At 41.7% G+C, this 16166-nt stretch overlaps 1 long non-coding RNA gene across 1 annotated transcript; it reads right to left on the bottom strand.

The window, feature by feature from the left end:
• LOC110435309 lies at positions 14035-15293 on the bottom strand. Its single transcript, XR_002452957.1, has 2 exons — positions 14921-15293; positions 14035-14254 (listed from the first exon to the last, which is right to left on the bottom strand). It is a non-coding gene; the product is annotated as an uncharacterized LOC110435309 (long non-coding RNA).

Here is a 16166-nt window from a genome sequence, read left to right as displayed (position 1 = left end):
AATTAGAAGATACCCCTTCGCAGGGAGTTTTGCTAAAGAGTCCCTAGGTTTTCTTGAAAACAACCCGCAGTCCAAAGCGTGTTTACAGAATACGTTTTCTGTTTTCGAAAACGTAAAGCATCTCTGTTGGTTCCAAAATACGTTTTCATAAAATTACAGTTTTGCCACTGAGTTTGTTTAGCTCATAAAATATTCATTTTAACTCCGATTTGATCCGTTCAAATTGCGTTAGATTCGTAATTAAATTCTCTACATGTTAGTACCACTGTTTCTGTAGTTTGCAACTTTTTAATTTCAGGGTTAGGTTTAATTAATTAAATGGCTATAGGAAATCGCCGTAAATCCGTAATTCGGTCGTTTTAGCTCCGATTTTCGTGATCTTCGTATCTATGGGATCGTAGCGAAACGTAGGTTCTGTTTTTAAATATTTTATTTCATTTTTGATCTGTTGGTGTACTGTTCTAATTAAAGGATTGTTTGCTTTGTGTATGTCTGTCTCTGATTGTTGTGTGTTGATGATCGATGATCGAGCCTAGTCGGTGAGCTTTACTTCGGTAATCAAGATCAGAGCCTTGGAAGCAAGTAAGATCAGCAGGACCAGCAGGAGCAATTGGATCAAGGCAAGTATAGCATTTGGGTTTTAATTCTATGACCATGATCTTGTGACTAGATCGATATAAAGCAACAAATGATAATAATGACTTTTTAGCAACTTGAGGATTTATTCGTAAGTGATAACCGGGATGAAAGTGCAACCATGAGGGCTATAATGGCTCTGGCTTTAGTCAAGTATGAGTAATTTTTCTAGCTTGTTAGAGGTTACCCGTGTGGCGCAAATGGGGGATAGCAGACCGTGGATTCCCTGCGAGTGGTAGAATCACACGGACTGACTAACGAAACCAAGCGGCCCTAACTTGTTAGACGAACCTTTGAAAGACTTCATAGTGATCCCTGCCGACCTACCTTGGTAGTGGGTTACGAGGCTGATCACCTCAGGCGAAAGGGTAAATCATGACTCATGGGTAAAGATGTACAACCTCTGCAGAGTGTTAAAAACTGGTATACTAGCCGTGCTCACGGTCACGAGCGGCCTTGGGAACTCTTACATTAAGGGTGATGAATCTTGTGTTAAGAAACTCATTGATTATTGTTTAATGCTCTATATTATTTATGTCACATTGATCATGAGATTGTGGGATCTATACAATCTAGTTGTTATACTTGCGGAGTTCGTCATGGACTCACTCTTGCTATCTCCCCCACACCTCAGGAGAAGTTTTAGGCTTGTGATCAACCAGTCAGTTGGATCCTGTAGAGTGAGGTTAACACCCGAAGTTTGGAGTTCTCTTCCGTGTTTGCTGCCCAAGGTTGTTTCTAATTTATTATCTACGCTATATAACTTATGCGTTGTCCTTTGATATTACCCCTTATTTGTAGCTATATGTGAGGCTTGTCTTCTAAAACTCACATATGGTGCATATCTGATTTTGTTCTTAAAATCGGGTGTTACAAAGTGGTATCAAAGCAATGCTGACTGTAGGACGCAAGCCTAGTTAGAACCGGACGTTTTAGGATGCTTCTATCTCTGCTTACTTCTTGCTTTCACCTTAACCTTGATAATTGCTAAAAATTATGCTTACCTCTACCCTATTCTATTATAAAATTTTGTCTCTATTCTAAGTCCATCCACCTTGTCTATTTAGATGGTTCATAACAAGGAGACCTTTGGCATGAATGAACAAAAGGACTCAGAAATGCCACTCGTAAAAGCATTCGACAAAGAGAAGCTTCTAGCCATGCGAAAGCAAGTAGTGGAAGGAATGACTCAGATTGGGAACTCTCAACAGTGCATCTCAGGACCAGTGAAGAGACAAGTAGCAGAAGCTTGGAAAAATATAAGAACCCATGGAGGTGCTGGTAGTAATACATCAGGATATCATGATCAATGCCATTGTTGTAGGCATTATGGTCTTCCTTGTCGTCGGAATAGGTCATTTAAAAAGGAAGCTAAGGTAAAACCAAATTGTGGGACTAATGAGGATAAGAAGAGGAAGGCAAAATCACTAGATCCAGCATTGGGAAGTGAACAACATTCAAATCCTATGTTGTCACATTTAGCTTTGAACTCTGGCCATGAAAATCCAAACCTTGGAGATGAAGAAACTTCTCAAGCTAACCCCACTGCTCATGAGGTATGCATAGATGGATGGACCATCACTTATAAAGAGTATCAACCTCGAAGGATCAACCAAGTTAGGAAGAAAGCTAGCCAACCAGAGACAAACCTTCAGAGTCAGCAAACTGATAACACACCGAGCAACACCTCAGTGGAAAATCATATCACGAAGGATCCAACTAAGAAAAAGTGTTATCACTGCCGACAGGAAGGACACTATGTAAAGTCTTGTCCACAGAAGAACCAACAGTAGTATCATGAAAGAAGCCACACTGAGTTTAAGATATAGGAGTTTGTGCCCTTGTGTAATAAAAACGGTAGCAGCGAAAGTCAAGTTTGTGTGCCTTGTGAAACTTTACTGCTTGGTTGAATTGTCTTTATGTTTATGTTTGCTTTGGATCTTTGTAATGAGTGTAAAGATCTTGTGAGTTTCTTCACAATTTCATTTAGTTTATATGTCTAAGGCATAAGGATTAATGACATAAATAGTTGGGTTTTGGTTTTTCTCTTGTTACCTTATCGTGCCTTTCTAGAGTATCTCATCTTTATCGGCTTATGTCTCTGATCTTGGATGAATAAAAATCATGATAAAATTCTGGATGAGAGTGGACTTCAGGATCTTTCTCTGACCGCAAGAATCACCCCCATAGCTATTATGGTTTGGAAGTTACAAAAAATCACAAGACGATACAGATGTGCTGTCAAGAACCTGGACCAGTTTTGGTTGCCTACTGTTTTGGACAAACATAACTATAGAATTTGGAAAAGTGTTCTACAGAAAGGTTGTAGAAAATTTTCTAATCTTTCTAACGGTATAAGCTATGGCCCTATTGGGTTAACAGAACAAGAGTTATGTCTATTTTACTGCATTAGTAATTTTCATATCGCGAGGAAAATCAGGATATTTGTTTCTTCCTTGCACATAAGTTCCTTGGGATGTCAAAAGGTCTTAGTGCAAAATAACTTGTCAAGAAAAAGTGCAAGCTACCTTCCTTGTGCCTCCTAGTTGACGTTTCTTAAGGGGGGTAGAACCTTGATATCATGGGTTGATGCATTTTCAACTTATCTTGAAGTGAGAGTTGTCTCGTGAGATATTCTATGAATATGATCATCTCTCCTTCTCGTGTCATTGACATTGGTCACTTGATGACAGGGAGTGTAGTATCCCATGGAACAGGAGTCCTATATGATGCCTCTTACTGATACGTGGGAAGAGAATGATGATCCTGCCTTTGAAGAATGTTATGAGTATGATGAAACTGAGTGCTATCAAAATAATAATACTCAAGAGCAAGTTGGAAGTGAATCAAATCAGAATTCACAACGGCGAAAGAGAAAAAGGAAAAGCCGTAAGAAGCCTGCTCGTGGATGTAGGGTGCAACGAGACTATATCAATGGAAGACTGAGCAACGTGGATAGGCATAACATTCTTGGAGCTACCAAAGTGGTGGGTGGATATATTCAAGTGGACTCAGTGTTAGTTTTTGCTCTGTTTGACCCGAGTGCTTCGCATTCTTTCATTTCCACCGACCTCGTAAAGACAATCGAGAGGGTGAAGTGCCCAACGAGGAAGCCTTTGTTAGTTCAAACCCCAGTGGGAGAAATACAAACAAATCAGGTGTGTTCAAATATCAATCTCGTCATAAACAAGGAAAACTTCACTGCAAACCTCATTGTGCTAGAGTCACTTGGTATTCCCTTGGTCCTTGGTAATGGATGGTTGTGTGCACACAAAGGAGTGATCCATGGTACCTAGTACAAAATGCTCTTAACAGCACCGTCAGGAAAAAGAATTGAGTATCACGGTGGTCCACTCCTACCTAATGAAGCAAATGCATATTAAGTTTCTATGTCTCTTGGAGTTGTAAGCTAAGAGGATTAGTAGTCAAGAAGGACTTCGGTCAACTATGAATAATAGTCATTCAATGGAAATGTTGTTCACGAGATGTGACCTTGAGGTATAAGTGTTTACATTTGGTATGCAAGTTGTGAAGTTGAAAGGATTATCAAGATATTTTCCTATTTCTCTCAAAGGATCTGAACCTCTTTCGAATCTCGAGGACGAGACTCATTTTTAAGGGGGGTAGAATTGTAACACCCTAAAAATTCCTTTCTTTAAAATAGTTGAAATTCAATTTATTGAGTCAATTTTGTGAGCATCAAAATATAGGAATAATAATATTTTTTGGAAATTAAAATTTAATATAAGTTTAGAGAACTTTTTGATGCATTCATGCTGCAACACTTATTTTTGTTATGTGTGAATTTCTTCAAAATAAAATTTTGTTCAAAATTCAAATTGAAAATGCTTTTGAAAATGAGTTGAAAAATAAAAAGAAAATCCTTCTTTCCCCCCCCCTCCTCTCTCACTTTTGGCCTGCTCGGCCCAATCCCCCCTTCTCACTTTGGGCCTGGCCCAACCGGCCACCCCACCTCCCTCTCTCTCTCTCTCTCGCCGACAAGTGGGGCCCACTGGTCAGCATCATCTCCTCCAAGCGCCCCCTCTCTCTCTCGGTTCCGAAACCGCCAGCTCCCGCTCCGACGATCTCCCCCTCTCCCCCGCGCCTCGGCTCCAGGTGGAGAGCCCCCGCGCGCCCGAGCCGCCTCCCCTCCCCCATTTCTTTTTGCCTTGCCTCTGCTCCACTCGAATCAGCGCTGAAAAACCGTCGCAAAAGCGCCGCCGGCGACCTCCTCGCGAAATCCGTCGAATCGAGCCACCTCCGCCTCCAATCTTCGCGCTGGTGAGGTCCATTCCTTCCCCGCATTCTTCTCGACCAAGTCCCGTGCAGTTTGGTGCCTTCTCGCGCCCTTGCTGCGAGCTCCGAGGTCTCCGGCAAGGTGCCGCCGCGGTCCGCTCAGCGCGAGCCCTTCCCCGGCCGCGAGTTAGCCCGGGGCGAGTTCGCCGCGACCTTCTCTCTCTCCCGGTGCGTTTGGATCGTGAAACCGAGCTCCGTAGCGCGGTAGTGGGCCACTCCGGCGAGCTCGGGCCGGCGGCAATGGCTGCGCCGCCGCCTCCCTCCTCCCCTCCGGCGACTAGCGCCCCACCTCTTACCTGGATGGATTATCAGCCGTCGGATCGTGGATCAACGATCCAAATTAGAAGATACCCCCTTCGCAGGGAGTTTTGCTAAAGAGTCCCTAGGTTTTCTTGAAAACAACCCGCAGTCCAAAGCGTGTTTACAGAATACGTTTTCTGTTTTCGAAAACGTAAAGCATCTCTGTTGGTTCCAAAATACGTTTTCATAAAATTACAGTTTTGCCACTGAGTTTGTTTAGCTCATAAAATATTCATTTTAACTCCGATTTGATCCGTTCAAATTGCGTTAGATTCGTAATTAAATTCTCTACATGTTAGTACCACTGTTTCTGTAGTTTGCAACTTTTTAATTTCAGGGTTAGGTTTAATTAATTAAATGGCTATAGGAAATCGCCGTAAATCCGTAATTCGGTCGTTTTAGCTCCGATTTTCGTGATCTTCGTATCTATGGGATCGTAGCGAAACGTAGGTTCTGTTTTTAAATATTTTATTTCATTTTTGATCTGTTGGTGTACTGTTCTAATTAAAGGATTGTTTGCTTTGTGTATGTCTGTCTCTGATTGTTGTGTGTTGATGATCGATGATCGAGCCTAGTCGGTGAGCTTTACTTCGGTAATCAAGATCAGAGCCTTGGAAGCAAGTAAGATCAGCAGGACCAGCAGGAGCAATTGGATCAAGGCAAGTATAGCATTTGGGTTTTAATTCTATGACCATGATCTTGTGACTAGATCGATATAAAGCAACAAATGATAATAATGACTTTTTAGCAACTTGAGGATTTATTCGTAAGTGATAACCGGGATGAAAGTGCAACCATGAGGGCTATAATGGCTCTGGCTTTAGTCAAGTATGAGTAATTTTTCTAGCTTGTTAGAGGTTACCCGTGTGGCGCAAATGGGGGATAGCAGACCGTGGATTCCCTGCGAGTGGTAGAATCACACGGACTGACTAACGAAACCAAGCGGCCCTAACTTGTTAGACGAACCTTTGAAAGACTTCATAGTGATCCCTGCCGACCTACCTTGGTAGTGGGTTACGAGGCTGATCACCTCAGGCGAAAGGGTAAATCATGACTCATGGGTAAAGATGTACAACCTCTGCAGAGTGTTAAAAACTGGTATACTAGCCGTGCTCACGGTCACGAGCGGCCTTGGGAACTCTTACATTAAGGGTGATGAATCTTGTGTTAAGAAACTCATTGATTATTGTTTAATGCTCTATATTATTTATGTCACATTGATCATGAGATTGTGGGATCTATACAATCTAGTTGTTATACTTGCGGAGTTCGTCATGGACTCACTCTTGCTATCTCCCCCACACCTCAGGAGAAGTTTTAGGCTTGTGATCAACCAGTCAGTTGGATCCTGTAGAGTGAGGTTAACACCCGAAGTTTGGAGTTCTCTTCCGTGTTTGCTGCCCAAGGTTGTTTCTAATTTATTATCTACGCTATATAACTTATGCGTTGTCCTTTGATATTACCCCTTATTTGTAGCTATATGTGAGGCTTGTCTTCTAAAACTCACATATGGTGCATATCTGATTTTGTTCTTAAAATCGGGTGTTACAGCCTGAGCCCCCGTCCTCTCCCCATTCCCTCTCCCCTCACCTCAGCCTTCATCTAGTGCGCGCAGCAACCGCAGCGAAGGGCGCCACCAGGATGCCGCGATCCTCCTCGCGCAATTCGTCCGAGCCAAGCCATTCTCGCCGTTTTCATCGCGCTGGTGAGCTTACCCTTCTCTCCCGCTCTCTCCTCGTCCTTTTCCCAAGCGTTTCGGGGCTTCCTAGCGCCCTGGCCACGCTCACCGGAGAGCTCCATGGCCGCCGGCCATGGAGTGTGTCTCTCGGACCTCTCCCCGACCGCGTAGAGGTCATGGGCGGGTTCGCTTCGCCCTCCTCTATCTCCCGGTGCTTTCGGAGTTGAAAACCTCGCACCGTAGCGCTGTAACCGCCGACGCCGGTGACCTTCTCGCCGCCGTTCATGGCGCGCCGCCGCCTCCCTCCTCCCCTCCGGCCGCCAGCCCCCTCTCTCTCCCCCTTTTGTCTAATCCTGGCCGACCATCGCCGATCCAATGGCCAGGAAATGCCCATACCCCTTCGGATGAATATTTTCTTAAAGAGCCCCTGCGTTTCCTTGGAAACAACCCGCGGTCCAAAGCGCCTCGCAGGAATACGCTTTCTCCTTTTAAACACGTAAAGCTTCCGGTTAAGTTCAAAATACGTTTTCAGATATTACAGTTTTGCCACTGAGTTTGTTTTAGCCATAAAAACTTTGTTTTAACTCCGATTTGACCCATTCAAATTGCGTTAGATTCGTTTTTGCGAGATCTACGTGTTAGTAAACTTGGTTTAACAATTTGAAACATTTAATTTTGTGACCCTATTTAATTAATTACTTACTATAGGAAAATCTTAGAAAATTCATATCTTCTCCGTTTTAGCTCTGATTCGATCCGTTCAAGTTGCGTTAGTTTCATAATTTCATAAGCTTCGCGTTGGTACCAATATTGTCTAGGTTCACCACTGTTAGATTCCCTAGTTAATTACAAGTCCGTAAACTGCTGTTGAAATCCCGTTAAAAGCGTAACTTTCGCGTCGTAACTCCGTTTTCCGTGAATTTCTCGTTGATATGATCGTAGCAGCGTGTAGATGATTTTGGAAAACTTTTATTTAAATTTATTTACTGCTGGTGTACTGTTCTAATTGTAATCTTGTTTGCTTCGTGTATGTTTGTCTCCGATTGCTTGTGTGTTGATGTTTGGTGATCGAGCCTAGTCAGTGGGCATTACTTCGGTGATCAAGATCAGAGCCTTGGAAGCAAGTAATTTCAGTAGGACCAGCAGGAGCAATTGGATCAAGGCAAGTATAGCATTTGGGTTTTAGTTCTATGACCATGATCTTGTGACTAGATTGATATAAAGCAACAAATGATAATAATGACTTTTTAACAACTTGAGGATTTATTCATAAGTGATAACCGGGACGAAAGTGCAACCATGAGTGCTATAATGGCTCTGGCTTTAGTCAAGTATGAGTAACTTTTCTAGCTTGTTAGAGGTTACCCGTGTGGCGCAAATGGGGGATAGCAGACCGTGGATTCCCTGCGAGTGGTAGAATCACACGGACTGACTACCGAAACCAAGCGGCCCTAACTTGTTAGACGAACCTTTGAAAGACTTCATAGTGATCCCTGCCGACCTACCTTGGTAGTGGGTTACGAGGCTGATCACCTCGGGCGAAAGGGTAAATCATGACTCATGGGTAAAGATGTACAACCTCTACAGAGTGTTAAAAACTGGTATACTAGCCGTGCTCACGGTCACGAGCGGCCTTTGGAACTCTTACATTAAAGGTGATGAATCTTGTGTTAAGAAACTCATTGATTATTGTTTAATGCTCTATATAATTTATGTCACATTGATCATGAGATTGTGGGATCTATACAATCTAGTTGTTATACTTGCAGAGTTCGTCTTGAACTCACTCTTGCTATCTCCCCCCAGACCTCAGGAGAAGTTTTGGGCTTGTGATCAACCAGTCAGTTGGATCCTGTAGAGTGAAGTTAACACCCGAAGTTTGGAGTTATATTCCGTGGTTTGCTGCCTAAGGTTGTTTCTGATTTTCTATGTACGCTATGTAATTTATGCGTTGTCCTTTGGTATTACCCCTTATTTGTAGCTATATGTGAGGCTTGTCTTCTAAAACTCACATATGGTGCATATCTGATTTTGTTCTTAAAATCGGGTGTTACAAAGCCAGGCTTCCGACGCACGATAACCGTACCCTCTACATGACACGCGCTGTGATCCCCATACTGCGGCAGGGCATGGCAGCAATTGTTCCAACTACCCCGGCTGCTGTTTAGCCTTACCTCTTTTACTATGCGACCTTACCTCTTTCACTGTGACGTACCGCCTCACAGTAAAAGAGGTATGGAAGAGATTAACCTGCACCACTGTTGGCTGTCTTCTCCTACTGTTACAGGACACGTAGCAGTATCATCGATCCGACCCCCACGACCTCAACAGGGCTCGGCAACCCTCCACAGGAGCAACCCTGCTGTCAGCCATACCCCAAGGACGGGATGGGCAAGCCTCTACAGGGTCGGGACTGTGGCTTCACCATTCACCAGAAGAAGATCATCGGTCACACATGTAAAAACCGGGTGTCCCCTTGAAACTATAAAAGGGGAACCAGGGCACACATCCAAGGCAGACTCACCACGCTCACAACACTAGAACTCCAAGCAAGTTCACGCACACATCAGAGTAACAAGTAGCGCTCTGTCCACCACACAAAGTCGAGACCTGGGACTTAGCCCTCTCTCGCGACCTGCTTGTATCTACAAGCACTCTTGGGTGCAAGGCAATACAGACCCCCGATCTCACACTGGACGTAGGGCATCCTTAGCCCGAACCAGTATAAATTCTCTGTGTTCCACTTACATCACCATCCGGATTTAGGTAGACACGCAAACTTATACTCGTTAGTGTTTAGACGACGAGTCTAGACGCCGACACATATCATAAAAGTTGATATTAAGACTCAACTAATACGTGGAAGAAAAAAAAACAAATCATGAGACCAAATGAAATAGTTGGAACCTTGGAGGGAGTAAATTGAACCAAATGTAAGTTTTGAAGTAATCTAGACATCTACCAAACTTGAAGAAAGTAATTTGGACTTTTTCATTTTTTTTAATTGAAAATGTATCTATCTATCCACTCTCGACGTAGTTTTGATGAAAGAGTCGATCGGCCCGGATCATCAGACTATGTTATATTGAGAGAATAAATAATTAAAACGTATCCGTGTATATCCATTCTACGCATTACCGACTACCGAGACGTTGTTGCAAGAGCGCTATCATCAACTGGAGTATCATTATATTTCTATATCTTTTCAATTTCGCCGCTGCTGCTACCCAAAAACACCAATCTATCTTGATGCTGGCGGCGAATCATAAGACGCAGCACGCAAGAGACAAGTAGTGGTTTCAACTAATTTTCAATTAAAAATTACACAACCTGCTCCAGTGCAGGGAACGAACGACCGACATTCCTATTTGCTGTTAATCCATATGGACCTACTACGTACTACTAGTTCTCCACGACACAGATATATAGCTAGGGTCGACAGAAATTTTGTTCCTTTTTTTAAAAAAATTTGCTTACCAAACCCGAAATGGAATCTCAACGCGAGCTGACCTAGGCTTTCGTTGGAGTGTACGTAGCTACCGACTGGTGGAAGGGACATTAACATTATTGGATCAGATTAGAAAGAAAACCCATTTTCAACAATGCAAGAAACGCCAACTTACTAAGGCCATGTTTGTTTCAATCAGATTGACCTGTTTTTGGGTCCATTTCGGATGGATTACTGCAGCTCATTTTCAATTCGATAGAAACTAAAATATGTATTCATTTTGGGTGGGCCTAAAATGAAAACTGGCCCGAAACCAAAACTAGCTTCTTTTTTTTAGTCTCAACGACCCAAAATAATATCGGACCTTCTACCATCCAAATCGGATCCTGACCTAAGTGGAGGAATGAGTAGAGGAAGTAAATCCACTTGATCAACTGTTGGCCTAAGCGGGCCTGCAGTGTCGCTTCGATAAACAAATTTCCATGTTTGGAATTGCCTATACTGTATTTACAAACATTTTTCGTCAACATATAATAAGTGCGCACCTACTGCTACTGTATACTACAGCTGAAGAGTGGAGCTATCAAATTTTCCAAAAAAAAAAAGGAAAGAGTTAGAGTTATCAACCAGTACAGGAACCAGGCATGTCGAAGCAGCGAGCGACGACTGGAATCATCAGGTACAACTTTAATAAGCAGGAAGTACTTAGTTTTTTTGACCGAAGTCAACAAGAGAAACCTTAGTCTATTTTTTTATATTTTTTATTAATACAAATCTGTTTAAATTCGCTTCCATGCAGAGTCAAATCTAATAGTGCTACTTAGGTGCTCTAACTAATAGACTAAAGCCCCTTTGGCAGAAAGTACTTAGCAACCGAGTAAGCTCCCTGTGGACGGGAATGAGTGCGTACAGAGCTACTCCACTAAGGTCTCAGCGTCACACGTCACTGCAGTTGCGACGAGAGTGATCAAACGCCAGATACTCTCTTTACATCAACTTAGTAATATTTTTGGGCAGTACGTTTGTTCGCTGCAGCAAATCAACCGCTGCTACTGCAGCTGCAGCTTTTTTAACCTCTACTTTTTCCATCACAAAATAAATGTCATTCTCATTTTTTAAAAAATCAAATAATTTTAACTTTAATAAATATATCTAAAGATTATTAATACTTATAGTATATAATTAATATTATTGGATATATTATTAAATATATTTTCATAATATATTTATTTAAAGATATAAATATTATACGTATTTTTTACAAACTAGTTAAAGTTAAGAATAATTAACCCGTAAGCATGTCATAGTGACGGAGTACATAGTGACGGAGTACGTAGATAGTACTGTGGTAGCAGCAGCAGCATCTGGGTGCAGTTGCTGCTTCTTAGGCCTTGATTAGATTCAATTTTTTTAAAAAAAATTTTGACACCGTAGCACTTTCATTTTTATTTGACAAACATTGTCAATAACTAGGCTTAAAAGATTCGTCTCACAATTTACAGATAAACTGCGTAATGAGTTCTTATTTCTATCTATATTTAATTCTCTATGCATGTGCCGCAAGATTCGATGTGATGGAGAATCTTGAAAAGTTTTTGGTTTTGGGGTGAACTAAACAAGGCCTTAATGCTTCCTCGATTTAAGAGTGGTGGTGTGTTCTAGTCTTCGTATTTTTCTTTTTCAGCTCGACGTATGTAATAGTCATTTGGGTTTCTTATTTTCCGTCACAGGCTCAATTTTATTCTTTAATTCTTGTAAATAGTTTCGGTTCATCAATTTCACTTTTTATCTCAATTCATCTTAGAACTATTCAATAACTGTTTATGTCCTGAAGCTGTGCTTTTTGGCCTCCATTTTGTCGCGAACTAATTAAATAATTATTTTAGTTTTCAAAGTTTTCTATTTGGCATATGCTAGCGTCTCGTTGAATAAAGTTGGTAAGGGTTTTAGCGATGTCACTCTTGACTTTCCTAGAGGTGACGGGGAGAGGACGCTTGGAGGAGCGGAGAAGACATTCATTCCGTGGACCAAGCGCTACATCATTATTCTCGGGGCATCTCCTAAACTACCTTGCCCAAGGTGCGGATGAAAGTGGCAAAACAATTTGTTTGCCAATTTTATGTTGACTTAAATATATTACAAAATCTGCTAGATCATATATCTCATTCTTTTTTATATCTCACACAACAGGGACTTCGCCAACCTGAGCCTAGTTATTCAATCCCTAGATCATCACACTGTTCCGGGTGATGTATTGGATGGCACGGTTGTATCCCCACCACAGCCGCCACCTCCAAGGCGATCACTGACATGTGACACCTCCAAGGCGGTCACCAACGCCACCGCCAAGGTGGTCACCAATGCCACCGCCAAGGAAGTCTCCAACGCTGCCTCCCCTACCTCCCTTGACCAAGCCAGCTACTAAGAGTTGGAGGTCCGGATCCGCATCGTAGTCGTCCCAGCAGGCACATCCGAAAAGCAATAACCTCTAGAAAAACAAAGGCTATTCCCCAAAAAGTGTCTTGTGAAGTGCCTAAAGGGGAATTAGCTAATCCGGTAAAATAAGATGTGAAAAAATTCTTTGAAAATTTGAAAAAGGCAAGAGAAGAAGCAAGGAAGAACCCGCAGAAGTTGTACTTCTACATACATCTAGATAAGCTCATGAAGATGGTTGGCGCTCACCAACAAATGCTTCATGAAAATCGTAAGGCCCCGCCACTATCGGACTACGATCGCTCTCTCACCAAAGCATCTGAGTTGAAGCAAAAGAAGAAGAAGAAGAAGAAGAAGAAGAAGAAGAAGAAGAAGAAGAAGAAGAAGAAGAAGAAGAAGAAGAAGAAGAAGAAGAAGAAGAAGAAGAAAGCATGGAAGGGTGTTGCACAACTCGGAGAACAAAGACAACAATCAATCCCCCCACTAGTTACTCATGAATATGGTTCAAACTTAGACTTCATTGACGACTTACCTGGAGAAGTCGATCTGAATCAACCTGGTGAGTGGTTCGAGCAAACTAGTCTTGACATTAACTAATTTTTTTACGGAGGACACATCCCAAAAGCACAAGAAGTTGATACTTGGAGGACCTATAAATATGGTCAGAGTCTCTACAACCCTGATGCATTAAATGATCTGGGTACGTAAATGTATTTGCTAAATAAATGGTACATGGAGGCGTGTGGCTGGAATGAGACATTTATTGCTGTCAGAGTTACACACCATCATTATTTTCATGGTGATGACATTATCTATGTTCATTTTAATGAATTACACCAACTATGCCACATGGACGCTCTTGACAAATCTCTACTTAGTTGCATTTGTCCGTAAGTGATACTCTATACTATTTTATTAATGTCATCATGTATATATATACATAATTATCCTCACACACTATATATATGCAAATATCACATGATAAAGCTCAACAGCAGAAGGAACAAGTCTGTTGGTTTCATTGATCCATATGTCATTTTTAAAGAGGAGATCACTCCCCAACCTACTTGGAGGGCTCAAGTGGAGAGGAATCTCATGAGGTTCGACAGCAGTCCTAATGAAAGAAATCATAGCAGTTTCTATAACATAGGATATCGTACAAGAAACTTATCCTTCCCAAACCATGATTTCTATAGGAGTGTCTATACAAAGGGTAACTTAAATGCAACGCAAAACAAAGATAGATCAACTGTGCGAACTTTCTGTAATTAGTATGTGCCTAGAACACATGCTAGCAAAGAAACAACAAAATTTTGCAGTCCAGCACACTATGTATAGTAAAATAATAAGGTGGAATCATCTATCATCTCTCATGCATGTAGTTGATGTCCATATCATGTCAAGTCAGTAGCACATGTACTCCATAAGCCATCAGGTCGCCTCAAATCTCCAGAAACCATCATCTGCAAGGAAAAAATAGTAATCAAATGATTCTTTTAAGAAAAACATTACTCAGTGCAATGGGAAAGGATGAATTTCCACATGTGTCTTTCAAAAAACTGATCTACTCTTTGCAAACAAACAGAAACATAAATAACAAAGATGAACAACATCAGCTACCAGGATGACTTAGAAATATCTGCACACTAAACCAAATCAGATTGAAGATATTATATTGTGTCACCAACTAGGTAATAACCGATATTATATTGTCTTGTACTGCACGTCACGAGCTTCTCCTCTCAGCTTGTCATTATGCAGTGCTATCCTATACCAAGAAAGGTTATCTATACGAGACCGTGAAAGGTTATCTGTCACTTAGAAAACACAATATATGACCAAGAAATAGAAATAATCCACACAAAGGCATCGACCATGCAGCAGTGAAGGTGTACTCTGGAAGGCAAAACCAAACTGCCATGAATTTGGCAGCAAAAAGGAATGAAATTGTTGGTGTTGTAGCAGCATAGTTACATCATAAATTTGGTATAGGAAAGAAGGTTGTTTGACACATCGTAGCATTGCAGTGAGGGTGTGCAGTATTGAAACAAGAGAGTCCAGAAACTTGCTATTGACGACACTGCAACACTGAATTTCCTGAAGAGTTACAGCAGGTTTGAAGAACATACCCTTCAGTAGGAGATGAATCATGCCTAAAGAACGCCCCAAGAGATACATTGTCCACCCTATAGGAACACCGGCGACTTGAACAGTAGTTGCAGCATCGCCGGTGGCCGGAGCAGAGGTTGTTGCACCATGGGTGGCTGCAGATCCAGAGACTCGCGTGGAACCACTCACTCGATTCATTCTCTGAGAGATTGAGGGCGGATTTTGATTCATGAAGATTGAGGTGGGAAATCGATTGAGGAGGGGCTATTGTGCCATAGATTTTTTAGGGGATTTGGATGAGGCGCGAACAGGGATTTGGTGTCCGCCAGTGACGAATTTGGTGTGTGCCGGTGATGGATTCGAGAGAGGGGCACGGGAAGAGCGCGCGGGAAGAGCAACGGCGGCGCACACAGGACAAGCAGGAGCGCGCGCGGGAAGGGAGGTTGGCGGCGGCGCAAGGGATCCAGTCCAAAGGTGGAAGAAACGAGCCGGGTCTCCCCAATGCCGATTCCATTGTTTCCATCGTTTCGTTTGGAGGAAACGATTTCTTCTGTTTTCCTTCTCTCTCCGTAATAAAGCTCATGCCACATCAGTAAATTGTTGAGTTATCAAGATAATCAAGATAGACAGAAACTATCATTAATGTTCCATTGGGACTAGTGAACCAAAAAGATATGACAACGATAATCTTTCTCTACAACTTCAAGTGAGTGTTAATAATGTCAAACATTATGTGCACATTTAATTTTTTTCCGTTACTGAGCTATTCCCGCGTATCCGTATAAACATATGCAGCTTTTACTAGATATTGATGGTATTTGATCTGCCCAATAGTTAGTTAAAAATCTTGGACTCTATGAGAAAAGAGCAGAAACAATACCAAGATATTATAGATATTAATTTCGGTCTCTCCCCTCTATATATAAATATATCCGCTCTCTTAACTTTGCAATAACTAATTAAAATACTAGGTATTCCAGATTCCTTTTAAACATGGTGTCATCTAAAAAGCCAGTAACTTAAAGACATAACAACTTAACTACTCTCACCAACGAATTAGTGAGAGGGTAAAACTGTCTTTTGCTAAGCTCCTTATTTTATATAAAAATCATTTGTATCTTTATATTTGTGGATGAAGGAAGTACAAATTTAAACTCTGTATCCCTTACATTTTGTCACACCCAATTTCAAGGAAGAAATTGAATGCATAAACTTATGTGCGCCCAGAGATCAATCACACACATAAGTCACAAATTAAATATCATC

Source organism: Sorghum bicolor, chromosome 5, assembly GCF_000003195.3.
Source record: "Sorghum bicolor cultivar BTx623 chromosome 5, Sorghum_bicolor_NCBIv3, whole genome shotgun sequence".
Lineage (NCBI taxonomy): Eukaryota > Viridiplantae > Streptophyta > Magnoliopsida > Poales > Poaceae > Sorghum > Sorghum bicolor.
The sequence above is the reverse complement of the archived record's forward strand: the minus strand, read 5'-3'. Positions and strand labels throughout refer to the sequence as shown.